We start from the raw sequence: 19,526 nt of genomic DNA on the forward strand, positions 1-19,526 counted from the left end.
AGAGCCCTACCCCAGACTCTGCCCTTCCCTTTCTAACACCCGTCGGGTACACTTAATAATCTCCTATCTCTTCCTCGTTATCTCCCCTTACCCGAATATCACTTACTCCTAGCACATCCAGATGCATCCTCTTTGCTGACTCAGCCAGTACTACTTTCTTTCTTCCATAAGTCCCATTAATATTGATAGCTCCCCATTGAATTCCATTTCGTTCGCCAAGTTGTTTCCAAGGAGCCCCTCGCCTGTCAAATGGGAGTGGGACTCTGTTACTCCCATAAGTCCGAAGCCTGGTTAAAATGTTCTGAGCTCGGTAGATTCATGAAGCAGGATGCTACCCTACTTGCACATAGCCCAAGTGAGGATCTCTCCTCTAATGGGTTATGGACCACTGGTGAATTGTACAGTCCTAGCCGCCTGAGCACAAGGAGAGCCATGACTCGGAATATGTCCGAGATGCCCACTCCCATTCCATAGCAACTGGTATCCTGACTCTCAAGACCACTTACTAGGCCACTGTGCCGTTGCCCATGTTTCACGAACTAGGACGTGACTACAGTAACCCATTCAATGCATTAGAGAGTACATGATGGGAAGGGTCTTCAGAAGGTGATGGCAAAGTATTTTGAAAAGCTGTATAATGAGGATTACTGCTCGAAGGAAGAAGGAGATAAGATAATGGAAATGATAGATTGAGAAAAAGAAGAGAATTCGATAACATGGTTGGAACTTGAAAGGGCAGTGAAAGCAATGACCGAAGAATTAAATGCTGATATGATTAAGACAGCAGGAAGCATTGGACTACAGTAGCTACACCAAGCCCTCAATGCCATATGGAAGGAGAAAGGATACGTAAAGACTGGCAACAAGGAAGCATTGCACCATTGTTCAAAAAAGGAAATAGGAAGAAATGTGAAAATTATAGAGGTATAATCCTATTATCACATGGGCTAAAAATAATGGAGAAAGTCGTAGACAAAAGGCTGAGGGATATAATAGAAACACAGTTAGAGGAAGAGCAATATGGCTTTAGACCAAATAGATCAAGAATAGACTTGATATTTACAGTGTGAACGATAATGGACAAACATCTGGAAAGGAACAAGGAAATCATCTTCATATTTTTGGATTTGGAAAAACTTATGAATAAGTAAGGAGAAAACATGTATGGGAATGCCAGTAGTATAATAGGACAGTTCGGCCGCCGCCTCCTCCTCCGGGCTCCCAGAAGCCCCTCCGCCTCCGCCTCTCGGGAGGCCCTCCCAGAGGCCCCCTCAGCCTCCGCCTCACGGGTGGCTCTCCCAGAGGCCTCCTCCGCCTCCGCCTCCCGAGGGGCCTTCCCAGATGCCTCCTCCGCCTCCCGCGGGAAATATGAATTGGTAAACAAAGCCACGTGATTTTTGACAGCTGTCATCAACAACAACGCATCGCTAACCTCACTGCTGCCATCTTGACGGGCCTAAACCTCAGTGGTACCAACTTAACCTAACTAGCGCGAGATTTGAATCGGTAAACAAAGCCACGTGCTTTTTGACAGCCACGTGCTTTTTGACAGACAACAACACATCGTTAACCTCAGTACTGCCATCTTGACGGGCCTAAACCTCAGTGGTACCAACTTAACCTAACTAGCGCGAGATAAACAAAGCCACGTGTTTTTTGACAGCCACGTGCTTTTTTGACAACCACGTGCTTTTTGACAGACAACAACGCATCGCTAACTTCAGCGTTACCTTCCTGACGGACCTAAACTTTAGTGGTACCAACTTAACCTAACTAGCGCGAGATTTGAATCGGTAAACAAATGCACGTGCTTTTTGACAGCTGACATCCGCCATCTTTTATCAACAGAGCACAGTGCTGCCCTCTTTAGCTACTTACCTTTGAAATGTGGTGGCGGATAATTTGAAAAATGCTTTTTGATAGCAGCCATCTTTAATCGACAGAGCACCGTGCTGCACTCTGGTGACAGACAATTCCACGTGACAGCAGCCATCTTTAATCAAGAGAGCACAGGGCTGCACTCTATGTGGTGGCGGCAATTTGAAAAATTTCACATGCTCTTGTTTGGAAACAAAGCCGCGTGCTTTTTTGACAGCTACCATCCGCCATCTTTAATCAAGAGAGCATCGTGCTGCACTCTCTAGTTGAAATGTGGTGGCGGCAATTTGAAAAATTCCACGTGCAGTTGTTTGGAAACAATATTACATGCTTATTTGACAGCTACCATCCGCCATCTTTAATCTATAGAGCACAGTGCTGCCCTCTTTAGCTGAAATGTGGTGGCGGATAATTTGAAAAATGCTTTTTGACAGCAGCTATCTTTAATCCAGAGAGCACCGTGCTGCCCTCTTCAGCTAGATACCTGTGGTGGCAGGCAATTCCACGTGACAGCAGCCATCTTTAACCAAGAGAGCACCGTGCTGCCCTCTTTGTGGCGGTGGCAAATTCCACGTGCTTTACAAACTCTCGTGCATTTTTGCTGACAGCTGTCATGCACCATCTTGCATCACAAACCTCAGTGTTGCACTCTTTTGCTAGATACCTTTGAAATGTGGTGGCGGCAATTTGAAAAATTCTATGTGCTCTTGTTTGGAAACAAAGCCACGTGCTTTTCTGACAGCTGTCATCCACTATCTTTAATCAATAGAGCACCGTGCTGCTATCATGCGGGCAATTTCGTCAGCTGTCATCCACCATCTTTAATCTACAGAGCACCGTGCTGCCCTCTGTAGTAGCGGGCAATTTGAAAAGTTCTGCTAGCTGTCATCCGCCATCTTTAATCAAGAGAGCAGCGTGCTGCCCTCTTTAGCTAGATACCTTTGAAATGTGGTGGCGGCAAATTGAAAAATTCCACGTGCTCTTGTTTAGTAAACAAACTCACGCGCTTTTTGTCAGCTGTCATCCGCCATCTTACATCGCAAACCTCAGTGCTGCGCTCTTTAGGTACATACCTTTGAAATATGGTGGCGGATAATTTAAAAACAAACATTCTACAGCAGCCATCTCTCGACGCTAATTGCACAAGATGGCTGCTATACATGACTCCTTAAAGTTGCTTATGCAAGATGGCCGCTATACATAGATTCTTATGAGACGCCCTTGGGATGCTTGCGCAAGATGGCGGTTATAAAAGGCTTCTTATGAGAAGCCCTAGGGATGCTTGCGCAAGATGGCGGTTGCTCTTATGAGGCGGCTTAAGGGTCCTTGCACAAGATGGCTAGAGACGCCCTAAGGATGCTTGCACAAGATGGCGGACACAAGATGGTTGCTATACACGACTCCTTACGAGACGCCTTAAGGGTGCTTGCGCAAGATGGCTGCTGCTCTTATGAAGAAAGCTAGCTTAGGGGCTAACGTGTCGTGCTAGTTCGATTCATTAAATTTAGGGCTTAAATGCAAAATGATAAATATCTCGAAAACGGTGCATCGTAGAGCAAAACGGACAAAATTTTTCCGCCTAGTACGTAGGTTCGCAGTATGAGGAACAAGAAAAACATAGTCTAATGATGGGATCAACGGTTCGGTTCCTACTTAGGTCCTTTGGCATTTACTCTGTTTTAGCTTGTATTGAAGCGAGACTTCGTAACATGATCAGGTCTAGCTATGGTAGAGAGTATAACGTACCGTGCTGGTTCGATTCATTAAATTTGGGGCTTAAATGCAAAATGTTAAATATCTCGAAAACGGTGCATCGTAGAGCAAAACGGACAAAATTTTTCCGCCCAATACCTAGGTTCGCGGTATCAGGAACAAGAGAAACATAGTCTAATGATGAGATCGACGGTTCGGTTCCTACTTAGGCCCTTTGGCATTTGCTCTGTTTTAGCTTGTATTGAAGCAAGTCTTCGTAACATGATCAGGTCTAGCTATGGTAGAGAGTATAACGTACCGTGCTGGTTCGATTCATTAAATTTGGGGCTTAAATGCAAAATGTTAAATATCTCGAAAACGGTGCATCGTAGAGCAAAACGGACAAACTTTTTCCGCCTAAAACTTGGGTTCGCAGTATCAGGAACAAGATAAACATAGTCTAATGATGAGATCAACGGTTCGATTCCTACTTAAGCCCTTTGGCATTGGCAGCTATCTAATTCTACAAGATGGTGGCTGCTCTTATGAGACACAAGATGGCTTGAGACGTCCTAGGGATGCTTACGCAAGATGGTGGACACGAAATGGTGACTATACATAGCTCCTTATGAGACAGCCTAGGGGTGCTCGCACAAGATGGCGGCTAGTCTTATGAAAAAAGCTAGCTTAGAGGCTACTGCGCAAGATAACGGCTGCTGTTATGCATGCGGTGTAGGGCAATTTGAAATTCTATGTGCAAAATCAACAGAGCACCCTGCTGCCCTCTTTAGCTGAAATGTGGTGGCGGATAATTTGAAAAATTCTTTTGACAGCTGTCATCTTTAAACAATGGTGACTATACATAGGCTGTTAAACCTTATCATTCTCCTCCTCCTCCTCCTCCTCCTCCTTCTCCTCCTCCTCCTCCTCCTCCTTCTCTACCTCCTCCTCCTCCTCCCCCTCCTCCGCCTCTTATGTCAAGGCATAGTTTTATATCGAACAAGTTTAAACCTGCATCGCGAAGGCAAGCGTGTGCAGCGATAACATTATTGTGCATCTTTAGACTTGCGAAACATTAGAAGAGTAGAATCAAACGCTGTACTCGATACAACATGTGATCAGAATAATGATTGATGTGTTCAGAACACAAAATAAGTGATCAAGACTAGAATCGAACACTGTACTCAATACATCATGTGTTTAGAACATGTCAGGGGATACCCTTGTTCTAAGAAGATCAGATTGAAACATAACAAGACTAGAATCGAACACTGTAATCGATGTTGTTAACTTCAAAATATGATCAGAACATTGTTTGATGTGTTCAGAGCAAAAGTACAATTTTAATGATTTGCTTAGTGTAAAATCAAAAACTATGGAAACACACTGTGCACATATCGCGTAGCTAACTCGCTTAGTAAACGATATTGCAAAACTACAACTTCAATGATCCCAGGGGTTACGTCTTATCAGAAGGGCAAAAAAGGATGAAAGGACTCTTCTGCCTCCTTAATGCACATTCCTTGGCTAAAGGGCTAACGGGCAAAAGGGCTAATGGGCTAAAGGGCTAATAGGCAAAAGGGCTAAAGGAGCAACAACCTCATCGATCGCTATCAGCAAGAACGCTTGTACTTTGTTAAGTGTAGAAAATTAATCTTTATTTGTAAATGGTTTCATGTTCAGAACAAGGAATGGAACCTAGGGGTTACGTCTTACCTAATAAAATCCACGAGGTGCGATGAGTTACGTTTTTCGAACGAGTGTTTGGAACACTGAACTTTTCAAGATGATAGCAGAGAGTTTAGCAATGTTCTGTTGTTGGATTATAAATTCCGCGCTACAACATGCATAAGGTGGCAGCCTTGAGGTTACCCGCCGTAAAGATGGCAAGAGTGAGGTTAGCAATGTTCCGTTGTTGGATTTTAAATTCCGCGCTATAACATTCATAAGGTGGCAGCCTTGAGGTTTACCGCCGTAAAGATGGCAGCAGTGAGGTTAGCGACGCTCTATTGTCCTTCAAAGTTCACATGTGTTTGTGCTGCTACTTTAGCTTGACCTATGCGAACGACCTTAAAGCACAAAGAATAGCGATGTTTGAAAATCTTGCGAACATAGTAGCAGTAAGAATAGCAAGGTCTGAAAGCGAGTACATATCACCTTTTGATAATGCATACATCAACTATCGTAGTAAACAACTTCTACGCGAGCGTGCGACCATCGCTTGTACGTGTGCTGCTATCTTAACATAACCTACGTGCACGAACTTAAAGCATAAAAGATAGTTATGAGTAAAAATTTTGTGAACGTAGCAGAGTGTTTACTACGTAGGTGTAGACATTGAACTTTGCATGCTGAAGCAGCATACTACGTGACCGTGACGTCACGACCACGTGCTCTTGCTTGGTAAACATAGCCACGTGCTTTTTTGACAGCTGTCTTCTTGACGGACCCTAACCTCACTTTGAAGGACAATAGAGCGTCGCTGACCTCACTGCTGCCATCTTTACGGCGGTAAACCTCAAGGCTGTCACCTTATGAATGTTATAGCGCGGAATTTAAAATCCAACAACGGAACATTGCTAACCTCACTCTTGCCATCTTTACGGCGGTAAACCTCAAGGCTGCCACCTTATGCATGTTGTAGCGCGGAATTTATAATCCAACAACAGAACATTGCTAAACTCTCTGCTATCATCTTGAAAAGTTCAGTGTTCCAAACACTCGTTCGAAAAACGTAACTCTTCGCACCTCGTGGATTTTATTAGGTAAGACGTAACCCCTAGGTTCCATTCCTTGTTCTGAACATGAAACCATTTACAAATAAAGATTAATTTTCTACACTTAACAAAGTACAAGCGTTCTTGCTGATAGCGATCGATGAGGTTGTTGCTCCTTTAGCCCTTTTGCCTATTAGCCCTTTAGCCCATTAGCCCTTTTGCCCGTTAGCCCTTTAGCCAAGGAATGTGCATTAAGGAGGCAGAAGAGTCCTTTCATCCTTTTTTGCCCTTCTGATAAGACGTAACCCCTGGGATCATTGAAGTTGTAGTTTTGCAATATCGTTTACTAAGCGAGTTAGCTACGCGATATGTGCACAGTGTGTTTCCATAGTTTTTGATTTTACACTAAGCAAATCATTAAAATTGTACTTTTGCTCTGAACACATCAAACAATGTTCTGATCATATTTTGAAGTTAACAACATCGATTACAGTGTTCGATTCTAGTCTTGTTATGTTTCAATCTGATCTTCTTAGAACAAGGGTATCCCCTGACATGTTCTAAACACATGATGTATTGAGTACAGTGTTCGATTCTAGACTTGATCACTTATTTTGTGTTCTGAACACATCAATCATTATTTTGATCACATGTTGTATCGAGTACAGCGTTTGATTCTACTCTTCTAATGTTTCGCAAGTCTAAAGATGCACAATAATGTTATCGCTGCACACGCTTGCCTTCGCGATGCAGGTTTAAACTTGTTCGATATAAAACTATGCCTTGACATAAGAGGCGGAGGAGGGGGAGGAGGAGGAGGAGGTAGAGAAGGAGGAGGAGGAGGAAGAGAAGGAGGAGGAGGAGGAGGAGGAGGAGAATGATAAGGTTTAACAGCCTATGTATAGTCACCATTGTTTAAAGATGACAGCTGTCAAAAGAATTTTTCAAATTATCCGCCACCACATTTCAGCTAAAGAGGGCAGCAGGGTGCTCTGTTGATTTTGCACATAGAATTTCAAATTGCCCTACACCGCATGCATAACAGCAGCCGTTATCTTGCGCAGTTTTTTTTTGCTAGTTGCTTTACGTCGCACCGACACAGATAGGTCTTACGGCGATGATGGGACAGGGAAGGGCTAGGTGTGGGAAGGAAGCGGCCATGGCCTTAATTAAGGTACAGCCCCAGCATTTGCCTGGTGTGAAAATGGGAAACCACGGAAAACCATTTTCAGGGCTGCCGACAGTGGGGTTCGAACCTACTATCTCCCGAATACTAGACACTGGCCGCAATTAAGCGACTGCAGCTATCGAGCTCGGTATCTTGCGCAGTAGCCTCTAAGCTAGCTTTCTTCATAAGACTAGCCGCCATCTTGTGCGAGCACCCCTAGGCTGTCTCATAAGGAGCTATGTATAGTCACCATTTCGTGTCCACCATCTTGCGTAAGCATCCCTAGGACGTCTCAAGCCATCTTGTGTCTCATAAGAGCAGCCACCATCTTGTAGAATTAGATAGCTGCCAATGCCAAAGGGCTTAAGTAGGAATCGAACCGTTGATCTCATAATTGGACTATGTTTATCTTGTTCCTGATACTGCGAACCTAAGTATTAGGCGGAAAAAGTTTGTCCGTTTTGCTCTATGATGCACCGTTTTCGAGATATTTAACATTTTGCATTTAAGCCCCAAATTTAATGAATCGAACCAGCACGGTACGTTATACTCTCTACCATAGCTAGACCTGATCATGTTACGAAGACTTGCTTCAATACAAGCTAAAACAGAGCAAATGCCAAAGGGCCTAAGTAGGAACCGAACCGTCGATCTCATCATTAGACTATGTTTCTCTTGTTCCTGATACCGCGAACCTAGGTATTGGGCAGAAAAATTTTGTCCGTTTTGCTCTACGATGCACCGTTTTCGAGATATTTATCATTTTGCATTTAAGCCCTAAATTTAATGAATCGAACTAGCACGACACGTTAGCCCCTAAGCTAGCTTTCTTCATAAGAGCAGCAGTCATCTTGCGCAAGCACCCTTAAGGCGTCTCGTAAGGAGTCGTGTATAGCAACCATCTTGTGTCCGCTATCTTGTGCAAGCATCCTTAGGGCGTCTCTAGCCATCTTGTGCAAGGACCCTTAAACCGCCTCATAAGAGCAACCGCCATCTTGCGCAAGCATCCCTAGGGCTTCTCATAAGGAGCCTTTTATAACCGCCATCTTGCGCAAGCATCCCAAGGGAGTCTCATAAGAATCTATGTATAGCGGCCATCTTGCATAAGCAACTTTAAGGAGTCATGTATAGCAGCCATCTTGTGCAATTAGCGTCGAGAGATGGCTGCTGTAGAATTTTTGTTTTTAAATTATCCGCCACCATATTTCAAAGGTATGTACCTAAAGAGCGCAGCACTGAGGTTTGCGATATAAGATGGCGGATGACAGCTGACAAAAAGCGCGTGAGTTTGTTTACTAAACAAGAGCACGTGGAATTTTTCAATTTGCCGCCACCACATTTCAAAGGTATCTAGCTAAAGAGGGCAGCACGCTGCTCTCTTGATTAAAGATGGCGGATGACAGCTAGCAGAACTTTTCAAATTGCCCGCTACTACAGAGGGCAGCACGGTGCTCTGTAGATTAAAGATGGTGGATGACAGCTGACGAAATTGCCCGCATGATAGCAGCACGGTGCTCTATTGATTAAAGATAGTGGATGACAGCTGTCAGAAAAGCACGTGGCTTTGTTTCCAAACAAGAGCACATAGAATTTTTCAAATTGCCGCCACCACATTTCAAAGGTATCTAGCAAAAGAGTGCAACACTGAGGTTTGTGATGCAAGATGGTGCATGACAGCTGTCAGCAAAAATGCACGAGAGTTTGTAAAGCACGTGGAATTTGCCACCGCCACAAAGAGGGCAGCACGGTGCTCTCTTGGTTAAAGATGGCTGCTGTCACGTGGAATTGCCTGCCACCACAGGTATCTAGCTGAAGAGGGCAGCACGGTGCTCTCTGGATTAAAGATGGCTGCTGTCAAAAAACATTCTTCAAATTATCCGCCACCACATTTCAGCTAAAGAGGGCAGCACTGTGCTCTATAGATTAAAGATGGCGGATGGTAGCTGTCAAATAAGCATGTAATATTGTTTCCAAACAAGAGCACGTGGAATTTTTCAAATTGCCGCCACCACATTTCAACTAGAGAGTACAGAACGATGCTCTCTTGATTAAAGATGGCGGATGGTAGCTGTCAAAAAAGCACGCGGCTTTGTTTCCAAACAAGAGCATGTGAAATTTTTCAAATTGCCGCCACCACATAGAGTGCAGCCCTGTGCTCTCTTGATTAAAGATGGCTGCTGTCACGTGGAATTGTCTGTCACCAGAGTGCAGCACGATTCTCTGTCGATTAAAGATGGCTGCTATCAAAAAGCATTTTTCAAATTATCCGCCACCACATTTCAAAGGTAAGTAGCTAAAGAGGGCAGCACTGTGCTCTGTTGATAAAAGATGGCGGATGTCAGCTGTCAAAAAGCACGTGGATTTGTTTACCGATTCAAATCTCGCGCTAGTTAGGTTAAGTTGGTACTACTAAAATTTAGGTCCGTCAAGAAGGTAACGCTGAAAGTAGCGATGCGTTGTTGTCTGTCAAAAAGCACGTGGTTGTCAAAAAATCACGTGGCTTAGTTTACCGATTCAAATCTTGCGCTAGTTAGGTTAAGTTGGTACTACTGAGGTTTAGGCCCGTCAAGATGGCAGTATTGAGGTTAGCGATGTGTTGTTGTCTGTCAAAAAGCACGTGGCTGTCAAAAAACACGTGGCTTTGTTTATCTCGCGCTAGTTAGGTTAAGTTGGTACCACTGAGGTTTAGGCCCGTCAAGATGGCAGTACTGAGGTTAGCGATGTGTTGTTGTCTGTCAAAAAGCACGTGGCTGTCTAAAAGCACGTGGCTTTGTTTACCGATTCAAATCTCGCGCTAGTTGGGTTAAGTTGGTACCACTGAGGTTTAGGCCCGTCAAGATGGCAGCAGTGAGGTTAGCGGTGCGTTGTTTTCGATGACAGCTGTCAAAAATGACGTGGCTTTGTTTACCAATTCAAATTTCCCGCGGGAGGCGGAGGAGGCCTCTGGGAAGGCCCCTCGGGAGGCGGAGGCGGAGGAGGCCTCTGGGACGGCCACCCGTGAGGCGGAGGCGGAGGGGGCCTCTGGGAGGGCCTCCCGTGAGGCGGAGGCGGAGGGGCTCCTGGGAGCCCGGAGGAGGGGGCGGCGGCCGAACTGTCCTATTATACTTCTAATGCCTACTGAAAATGAGTGTACCTAAATCATTTAAGAACAAAAAAAAAATGTTGTATCATGAGAGTAAAAGCTGTGTACAAGCGCGGAGCGGTGACTCTGAAACATTTTATGCAGAAAAAGGTCTCAAGCAAGGAAGTGCACTGTCACCATTATTGTTTATGATATCGATGGATGAAATCATAGAACGTGTAAAACAGAGTATCAGTAGTGATAAAGTGAATGCTTTGGTATTTGCAGATGATGTGGTGATTTGGGGAAAGGGAGAAAAGGAAGTACAAAGGTGACTGGACGTTTGGAATCGAAATCTGAAAGAGTTTGGAATGGTAATTAGTAAAACGAAAACTGTAATCATGCACTGTGGGAAAGAGAAAAAGAGAAGCCAAGTGAACACAGACTGAGAATGGTTAGAGAATGTAGAACAGTTTACATATCTGGGAAGCATTATTAATGGAAGTAATGAAATCAACCCTGAAATTAATAACAGACTAAGTAAAGGTACAACATTTTATCATCAAGTCATTGAGCTTTTATGGGATGATCAAGTACCCAAGAGAATGAAATTAACATTTTATAAACAGTATTTCATACTAATTGTAACATACGGATTAGAAACGCTGGTAACGAATAAGATACAAGATAGTAAGATCCAAGCAGTGGAAGTGAAATTTTCACGAACATCGGTTAAAAAGACAAGAAGAGATAGAATTCAAAATATTAGAATCAGAGAAGAGCTAAATATAGAACCGTTAGTAGATAAGATACAGAAAGCTAGACTGAGATGGTTCGGACATGTAAAAAGAATGGGAAAGGAATGGGTAGCAAGAAGGGAATTGGAAAGTGTAGTTAAGGGAAAGAGACCAGTTGGAAGACTGAGAAGATGGTGGATGGATCACATTTGGAAAGACATTAGAGAAGCTGGATTGGATGTGGTGGAAGTAATGGAGCAGGAAAATCGGAAGGACACAAAGGAGTGGAGGAGGCTTGTTAACCACACCTGGGCGACTGGAGTGAGACATTGAAGATGATGATGATGATGATGATGATGATGATGAATCTTAATGCTAAGAACAATGACATATATTAAAATATTGAAAAGTCAAGGTGACTCAATCTGTCACATTTAAACACAGATTTTTAAAAACACAGTTCGTGTAAATCTTAAAACCAATTATTTGGATAGTAAAAGTCCTATTGAGCTTGTAATATACAAAATGAATTGAAAAGATGGTCATAGCTTGCTAAAATCAGAGTTCAAACTTGAAAAACGTCGATGTGATCTCGTGTTGGAAGCCTTGAGTACGTAATTATCTGATCAAACAGGGCTTGTTTGTAGGTGGAATAACTCAGTTGAATTGTATTATGTGATACCAATATAAAAGGTCCATTATTGGATATTATAAATTTACCAGCTAACTCATTCCTAGTTGCCAGCATTTCACCCACCGTGAGCTAAGTTTGGCTCATCAGTTGGTAAATACCACACCCACGAAGACACATGGTTAGTGCATACTCTAGAGGCTACTACTATAAATGTTTTCCTTCCCCACCCTGAAGGGTTGGGGCGGGCCACCTAAAGAGTAACGCCCTCTCCCTGGCCAGGAGATTAGACGAGGTCAGGAGGATGCGAAAAAAGTGGGAGATGGGTAATAGGCGATGTAATTAAGGAGAGGAGATGTAGAGGAAAGGGTCTCTTTGCTAGGGGAGGTGTAGTGCTTTATTGGCGAGAAACAGAATTACAAACACAAGTGCAGTGATAATAGAGATGCAGAATAGGAAGGTTTATATGAAGTGGCAAGGGGGAAGGTGAAGTGTCAGGATGTGATATAAGGAGGAGAAGTTTACTAGGGAAGTGAGTAGGATGCGGAGGAGATCGGAGTTGGGTGGTGGTGAAAATAATTGGGTGGGGATGGGGATGGATAAGTGGCGATGAGGCATTGAGCGTCTTCGGAAGTTGGAAGATGGAGTCTCTTTAAGAAGGTCGGACCGTCGACGTTGTGGCTGCGAAATGCTCTTCGCACGGGTAGTCCTGCCTGGCGGATTTCCTCGGCGATGACGTCAGCTGGAATACTTGGTTCCACACCGCGAATGACGCAGCTATATAGGATATTACGGTCAGAAGGCGGTGGCGTCGATGGTGGACGTAACATACTTCCAGCAGTATCAGGAGTAGTAGTTCCCTCGGCAGATGGCTGATGAGATGTGCTCTTGGGACGTGGTAGATCAGGGGTGGGAGCGATGGGGAGGGAAGACATCATAAGGGGGAAAAGATGGGACATCGTTGTGGTGGTAATAGGAATGTTGGGATAGGTGTGCACAGAGGCGGTTGTAGTAGTGATGGTAGTAACAGGGGTGGTGTAACTAGAGGACGAAGGTGGGGGCGGTGATGGGGATGGTGGTGGAGGGGGTTGGGATGGGTGAAGCGGCTGCAGCAGGTGCATTGTCCATGAGCTGTACTAAGGCGTTGGAAGGAGTAGATTCCACACGGTGAAGGCAATGTTGGATGAGGGCACCATTATCCTTGATGTTGAAGTAGGCATCTGCAGAGGCGATATACAAAAGTACATCGGGTGATGGTGCGGGGCCATCGTAGAGTCGTGCGGAACTATGGACGCCGAGGATGCGGAGATCAGTCTGGATGTCCTCGTCGGAGATTGCAAGGTCAACATCACGGACTATACAGGTATAATACATGGTGGGGAGGCCGACTTCCTACTTGGTGCCAGCCTATATGTTTGTTTAAGGTCAGTGGGATGCGGAGTAAAGATGTGTCGTCACCCGGCCGAAAAAAAGGAAGATAAGTTGTGGAGACGTAGAGATGTGCAAACTTGAGAGATGTGTTGTGTGGTGTCGGGGTGCCCTGGAGGCCACTGCGTAGGCTACATGGAGTCACCGGCAGTGCCAATACACTATGAGAGACTTTGACTCATTACCAAAAATTGATGCCTGCCTGGCCATCAGATGATTTATAATGTCCAATAATTGACCATTTATATTGGTGTTATAAATTTACTCATTAAGGACAAATATTTCAGGTTCCGTATGGGAATCCACATCTACAGTATATCACCTGATAGCCAGGCAGGCATCAATTTTTGGTAATGCGACAAAGTCTCTCATAGTTCGTTGGCATTTCCGGTGGCTCCACGTAGCCTACACAGTAGCCTCCACAGTATGCACTAGCCATGCGTTTTGGTGGGTATTCTGTTTACCAACTGATGAGCCCAACTTAGCACATGGGGGGGCGAAACACTGGCAACCAGGAATGAGTTGGCTGGAAAATGTATAATGTCCAATAACGGACCATTTATACTGGTATTATAAATTTACTTATTTGGGACAAATATTCCAGATTTCCTATGGGAATCAACATCTGTATCATTGTATTATGTGGCCGGACAATTCTTGCAAACCATATATTATATGGAAAATCTAAGAAGAAAAAAGGAAAAGGAGAAAGAGATAAGGGACTTGTACAAAATATTGAATTAAACAAAGTGTTTTTACGGCATCTGAGTACTTACTTCTCCGCCCTGTTTGTCTCTCTCCCTTGTCCGGCCGGCTCGTGTGTGGCCCGTATGGGACTGTTGCCTGCTGTTAATTGTGAGCTAGGAGGGAAGTGGTAGTATGGGGAGTCGAGTGGAGGGAAACCATTGGCGGCTCGTGGCTGTAAAGTATGGTGAAGAGCTATAATCAGTTCGCTTTTGAGCGACAGATTTAGGAACTACATGTTGTTTTTGTTTATTTTGTACTCGTACCTCGTACCTGTGACTGGCAGATGGTCCAGCACGTGACCAAAAATGTATACAGACCGGAGCGCTGTGTAACGTCACAGCGCGGCAACCATGTGGCTGCCTTTGTTCTACAATGCAAAGTAGAGATAAGATCTGACCGGGAGGCTAACAATTGTGGAAGCGCGGCACCCTCGGGAAGAGCTGGACATTTTGTCGTGTTTTCATTTATGACGCACAGCTGTTTACTGACGCTAGAAACCGAAATAGTTATAGTAGTAAAGAAAATTCATATTTACATTAATTGTTTTTCTTAATCATTGAACTCACCTATTTTTTGTACATCAAGTCGATCCTCCGGTCCTTTAAAGCTGCAAACTTGTCGGTAATGTCTTCATAGAATGGTTGTTTGTTCATTAACTGCAGAAGTAGTTCTTTCTGAATAGCAATATTCCCCAAATAAGAAAGTATCTCTTCTGAAATTGCATTTCTAAGGTGTTTTTATACGTTTTAGGCATGAAAAGCTTCTTTCCACTGATGCAGTAGTAGATGAGATGGACAGAATAAGGGAGAACAATTTACAAGCGTCCGTAAAAATATATTTATCTTCGTGAGGCATTTGGAACATCTTTCCAGTAGAAACATGTCTGTACTTGTTATCGGCATACAAAATAGAGAGTTTGTTTCTAGGGTGATGCATCTCGAGAAACACAGATCCAAAGAAATTTTGCACGTTTTCAAGAGCACTGGAAGGAAAGCACGTGTTGTATTCTTCAAATTTTGTGTTATCGGCTAAGCAAACAAATTTAATTTTTCACAATCGCGAAGTCTCTCATCAATTTCCATCAAAATGTTATCTAAATTTTCAAAATATAAAACTCAATACATCTGAACACATTCCTCCTGTGTAAGGGTGCTATACTCTTGGGTTTGGCTAATATCCGTCATTTTCCTGGCCTTTTCAAATATAATTAGAAAATACTCATCGGTCCTCTTGTTTCTTAGAAGATCACATGTTGTTCTTATTTTTTATATACAATAGTTCACATCCATTGACTTCTTTTGCAAAATATCATAAAGAATATCAGTTAAGCAAAAAATGTCATGAAGCCCTTCTGCCAGAAAAGTGAATTCAAAACTGTTCATGTCGTGAAGAAAGCCTGTGGCAAGTAGAATACATTTGTCACTGGACTGTTCACTGGTAACTATATTTTCGAAAACTTCTTTCAGCTTTTCCCAGTCATCCACAATTACACTCAATAATTTTGAGTTCGAGCTCCAGCGGACTGGACTCACAGTTGGAATGCGTGGCCCCGATACAGCAGAAATGGCGTAAGTTCTCTTCGCCGAGTGATGGAAAAAGGATGGTATTCCAGAAATAGATGAAAAAAATATACGACACTTTCGTATTGTTTTACAACTCTGTTGTTAGACCAAATTTAATCGGTGCTCCAAACAGTGTACAAATACTGCAAGAGGAGCTGTCTCTTTCATCTTTCTCTGGAGTCCATTTAAATGGCCAGACATCACGGTAGCACTATCGTAACACTGTCCTACTAATTTGTGCTCGTAATCGAATGGTCGCAAAATTTTGTCCAATAAAGCAAACGAAGCATTTGAGAATCTGTCAGCACTTACATCATGGAAACCTCAGAAACATTTCACTATAGCCCCGTCAGCATTAACAAACCTCACAATTACAGAACACTGAGACACCTGTATGATATCTGTCGTATCGTTCACCTGTACAGAAAAAAATCAGCACTCGTCAATTCTGTTTTTACGAAATCATCGATGTATTCTGAAATGCACTCGATTAACTCATTTTGAATACTCTTTGATTCACCACTAAACACACTTTTTATCTTCGAGTGCTAGTTTTGTATTTCTGCAGGGCTCCTTGATACCAGCAATGTTAACAATTCCTGAAAATTACCACGATTTATTGAATTTAATGTTTCGTCATGACCACGAAAAGCTAGTTCTTGCTTACTTAAATAGAGCACTGCATCAATTACCAACTGAAGGAAAAGCTTATTTAAACATACATTTTCATTGAACTGTACAATATACAGTCTAGCATTTTCCTTTAGGGCATCAGAGATTGTATTTTGGTTTCTTTCCAAAGTCTTCAAATCTAACTGGCATTTTATATATTCTGCAGAGTCTGAATGCTTATGTAATGAACGTGTTTTTTCGGCAGAATGTTGTCATACCTATTCCTAAGAAAGCTGGTGCTGACAGGTGTGAAAACTATCGCACCATTAGTTTAGTATCTCATGCCTGCAAAATTTTAACACGTATTATTTACAGAAAAATGGAGAAACAAGTTGAAGCTGAGTTGGGAGAAGATCAATTTAGCTTCAGAAGAAATGTAGGAACACGTGAAGCAATCCTGAATTTACGTCTGATCTTAGAGGATCGAATCAAGAAGGACAAGCCCACGTACATGGCATTCGTAGATCTAGAAAGGGCATTCGATAATGTTGATTGGACCAAGCTATTTAAGATTCTGAAGGTGATTGGGACCAGATACCGAGAACGAAGAATTATCTACAATCCGTATAAAAATCAGTCTGCAGTGATAAGAATCGAGGGCTTTGAAAAAGAAGCAGCAATCCAGAAATGAGCGAGGCAAGGCTGCAGTTTGTCCCCCCTCCTTTTCAATGTTTACATAGAACAAGCAGTAAAGGAAATCAAAGAGGGATTTGGAAAGGGAATCACAATCCAAGGAGAGGAAATCAAAACCTTGAGATTTGCCGTTGATATTGTTATTTTATCTGAGACTGCAGAAGATCTCGAGAAGCTGCTGAATGGTATGGACGAAGTCTTGGATATGGAGTACAAGATGAAAATAAATAAGTCCAAAACAAAAGTAATGAAGTGCAGTCGAACGAAGGCAGGTGATGCAGGAAATATTAAATTAGAAAATTAAGTCTTAAAGGAAGTAGATGAATATTGTTACTTGGGTAGTAAAATAACTAACGATGGCAGAAGTAAGGAGGACATAAATTGCAGTTTAGCACAAGCAAGGAAGAGCTTTATTAAGAAAAGAAATTTGCTCACTTCAAACACTGATATTGGAATTAGAAAGATGTTTCTGAAGACTTTCGTGTGGAGCGTGGCATTGTATGGAAGTGAAACATGGACGATAACTAGCTCAGAAAGAAAGAGAATAGAAACTTTTGAAATTTGGTATTACAGAAGAATGCTGAAGGTGAGATGGATAGATGGAATCACAAATGTAGAGATACTGAATCGAATTGGCGAGAGGAGATCGATTTGTCTAAATTTGACGTGAAGAAGGGATAGAATGATAGGACACACCTTAAGACACCCAGGACTTGTTCAGTTGGTTTTTGAAGGAAGTGTAGGTGGTAAGAACGGTAGGGGTAGACCAAGGTATGAGTATAACAAGCAGATTAGAGCATATGTAGAATGCAGTAGTTACGTAGAAATGAAAAGGTTAGCACAGGATAGAGTGGCATGGAGAGCTGCATCAAACCAGTCTATGGACTGATGACTCAAACAACAACAACAACAACAACAACAACAACAACAACAACAACAACAACAACAGCAACTGTAGTAGGTGAAAATCTTCTCATGGAAAAATTGAGTAACTATATGCCAGCCTGAAAGTTGACTGAGTAGTAGGCCAGCAGTGCAGCTGGCAATAATTCGATACCGGCATTGAGAAGCCGAGGGAATAAAATGTTGAAAAAGAAGACGTTGTGTTAATGAACCAGTTGATCGAACTGAGGTATAGTAAGGTCCTAGTGATGAATCTGAAGGCTAAGATTGACGCAACATCGAAAATAGATATAGAGGAATGAATAACCATTTTAGATTGCCACAATAATATTGTATTAAAGTAAGAAATACCCAATTGATTTATTAGGAATGCTAAATGACAGTTTTTAAAAATTCTTTTCGGCATAACTTTGCTTTATTATTATTATTATTATTATTATTATTATTATTATTATTATTATTATTATTATTATTAATAATTTCATTGGTAACATTTACGCTACAGTTTTCGCAAGCTGTCATGAACTCATTTCGTGAATACATAATTGAGTTTTACATTCTTGCTAGGATGAGTAGCGACGAGATTAACTTATTCATAGTCGTGGTTAACGGTGATTTCAGTGATTTATACTGTTTGGACACTGAAATCAACCAATAATCGTCATCATTCAATTTATATAGCATGATACTAAATTTTTCTTGGACAGTTTCGTTGTGGATATGACGTGTGTGTATATATTTGTGTACAGTTAGTGATAGAATGTTTTGTTCCAACTATATTTTTATATGACATCGTAGGTTATTTATTTGACTGTGTCTCTAGTTATAAATATTAGTTTACTTTTTGTAGTTTTCCTTAAGTGGGAGAGTTATTATCCCTGGTTTAATTTATGTAAATTAAAGGTAGGACTCGCGTATAACACGGAAGGGAATGTTTTAGATTCAGCAACAACAACAACAACAACAGCAACAGATAATTTGAAATAATTTGAATGAGTTACTGAGCTAGAACTTTTATGAATTAAATTTACGAATATTTGAAACTGTATGTTAATGAGCCATAAATTTATTTTTAGGCAGTTCAGTAACCACTAGTAAAGAAATAACTGTTAATTGCAAAAATATTCTTTATGTAACGGATTTCTCTTTTATTTTACACAGTGAGGATTGTTTTCCATTCTGAAAAGAAGTTTTGTTATGGTGTTTTTTTAAAAACAATTGTTTATTAAATAATCTAAGTAAGAGTTAATGGTGATTACCAGAGGTGTAATGGTTCAATTAGCCTCTGAATGTTCTAAGTAATACAATTTATTTTACATGGTGGTAACAGTTAAAGTGGACATCAGTGGCTATACAATTATTATTATTATTATTATTATTATTATTATTATTATTATTATTATTATTATTATTATTATTATTATTATTTATTTATTTATTTTACTATTCTTCTTCTTCTTATTATTATTAGTTATTTAGAAAGGTCTGATAAATGATCGGGACAAGTTTCTAATCATCTAGAAGCAGCTAATTATGCATTTTAAAAATTAATTATAACTTAAATTAATTGTAATGTCAACATATTTTTTAAATGTAAATTCTGGAAGATTTAATTATTGATCTGATCAAGTTTTATTTGATGGTTAGAAGTATTTTTGGATACATTAGTATCTGATAGCCACTGCATTTTATTCAGT

Source organism: Anabrus simplex, chromosome 2 (genome assembly GCF_040414725.1).
Source record: "Anabrus simplex isolate iqAnaSimp1 chromosome 2, ASM4041472v1, whole genome shotgun sequence".
Taxonomy (NCBI): domain Eukaryota; kingdom Metazoa; phylum Arthropoda; class Insecta; order Orthoptera; family Tettigoniidae; genus Anabrus; species Anabrus simplex.